This window comes from Sprattus sprattus, assembly GCF_963457725.1.
Source record: "Sprattus sprattus genome assembly, chromosome: 12".
NCBI lineage: Eukaryota > Metazoa > Chordata > Actinopteri > Clupeiformes > Clupeidae > Sprattus > Sprattus sprattus.
The window spans coordinates 20,129,610-20,132,109 of record NC_137910.1 but is presented as its reverse complement, the minus strand read 5'-3'; the positions used below and the strand labels follow the sequence as shown (position 1 = coordinate 20,132,109).

Here is a 2,500-nt window from a genome sequence, read left to right as displayed (position 1 = left end):
CACACACACAGACACATACACACACACAGACATAGACACACACACACACAGACACACACACACACACACACACACAGACACACAGACACACACACACACACACACACACACACACACACACACACACACACACACACACACACACACACACACACACACATCCTGCTCCTCATACGGTCATTCTACTAAGAATGAGAGGTTGGTTATCTGGGATTTAATGAGTGGGACTGGTCATTAGTGCCTTTAAAAGAACATGTTTTACGAGATAAGACTGAGGTCCGTTAAAAACAATGTATGGATCCAATCTGAGCGGTTTAGGCTGTTCATTAAAACTGCAGCTAGCTCACAGCTATGGAGTTCTCGAGGGGAAGCCTATATAATTACACACAGGAAATTAACAGTGAAGTCACGTGGCCAATGTTAAAAACATGGGTCTAATCCCACCACTCCTAAGCTATACAAACGCATGAAAATCACAGTGCATTAATTAAGCCGCGTTATAAATTGAGGCCCTTAATTACTGGAGGCCATAGTTGCAACCTGTGGTTTGAAACCTCAAATGACAAAGTTAACGAGTCAGTCAGTCTTTGTCTGCCTGTCTCTCTCTCTGTGTCTGTCTGTCTGTCTGTCTGTCTGTCTGTCTGTCTGCCTCTGTCTCTTTCTTACCTACCCCTTTCTTCCTCTCCCTCTCTCTTTGAAGAATGATGAGTCATGCACTGACATGTGGGATATGGGGCTCAGGAGATCTCACCAAACAGACAAACCAAATGGAAATGCCTGACCTCCAACCTGAAGCACAATACGTTGTGGCAAGCACCTCCAACTCTCTGGCCAGGAGGAGATGTGTGATATTGGTGAGATAGTAGAGAGTGGAGAGGGGAAATAGTGGGGGAGCAAAGCGAGGATGAGAGATAGAGAGAAGGGAAGAGAAGAGAATGAGACAGAGAGAAGGTGAGGGAGAGAGAGAATGAAACAGTGAGAAAAGAAAAGAATGAGACAGAGAGAAGGAGAGAGAGAGATAAAAGGGTGAGTGAGAATTTGAGAGAAGAAGAACACCAAATATAGTAGACAGAGAGGAAGATACAGAAAAGGAGAGAGAGGGAGAGACAGGGAGAGAGAGAAAGAAAGAAAGAGAGAAAACAGCACTTTTGTTTGCCAGGCAGAGAAGTGCACACCTCTGTCTGTCCGTCCGTCCGTCTGTCTGTCTCAGGCTCAGTGACCCCTGTGCGAGTCATTATGAGTGCACTAAAACTCATTATTCCCAGCTCAGCTGTAGACAATGCCTGCCATTCAGCCCCAGTGACGCTCCTCCTCATCACAGACTCCCATCAGCCCAGCCCAGTGTGTGTGTCTGTGTGTGTGTCTGTGTGTGTGTCTGTGTGTGTGTGTGTGTGTGTGTGTGTGTGTGTGTGTGTGTGTGTGTGTGTGTGTGTGTGTGATCACAGACTGCCCTCTGCCCAGCACACTTCAGCACTGCTCAGAGTCCCACACCAGCAGAGCATGAACTTCAACAGACATCTCATGCATCTCTACTGACTGCGGTCTGCTTAGACTTGTAGACTGGTCATTTTAAACACATATATGTTTTATAAGACATTTTAAGGAAAAGTGCCTTTTCTTAACCTTATCATTAATCACAATGATTCTACATAAACAAATGGTCTTCATGCATATGCCTTTATCCTAAACAACTTTCACTTGAGGTACAAATAGCAGATCTTGACTGGTCCACCAGAGGTTGACTGGAGCTGGGAGGACACAGAGCAAACCACAGAAGACCAGGAGGACTTTTCTGACACACACACACACACACACACACACAGTTACACTCCAAATCACAAATACGAAGACAGACACATGCACTCAGACACAAACACACTCATTCTCAGGGCCACTCACACAGACAAGCACACGCCTGCATGGTCGCAGACTCACTCAGGCAACGCGCACACACACAGAGATTCACACACGCACGCACACACTCATGCACACGCACACACACACACACACACCCACATACACACACACACACACACACACACACACACACACACACAGTTAAACTCCCAATCAATTACAAATACGAATACAAAGACATGCACTCACACACACAGGAGCATGGACCTACGGTCGCAGACTCACTCAGGCAAACACGCACACGCACATGCAAACACACACACACACACACACACACACACACCCTCTGGTTTAGAGGATACAATTGTGCCAGGGTAGAACCAGAGGAATATTACTAGCAATGCAAATGACGGGGTGATGTAACGCCATAGTCACCGAGCCTATGAGAAGTGAATTTAGCCCCCAAACACCCAGATGGTGGTTGTCAGATGGCTGCTGTTCTTATGCTACCGATGACACATAGACAAAAACCCAAACACTGACTGTTCACATACAGAGGCTGCAATTAAAGACGGATGCAGACCGAATATGTTAACATAGATTAGAATAATTAATGATATAGTATATAATTAATGGGTAACTT

At 45.8% G+C, this 2,500-nt stretch overlaps 1 protein-coding gene across 2 annotated transcripts in view; it reads right to left on the bottom strand.

Annotated features, from left to right (window-relative positions):
- LOC308373753 (cGMP-dependent protein kinase 1-like) overlaps positions 1-2,500 on the bottom strand; it is a gene marked incomplete at both ends in the record, with an annotated part of 71,882 nt that overhangs the window by 21,013 nt on the left and 48,369 nt on the right. The window lies entirely within an intron of this gene.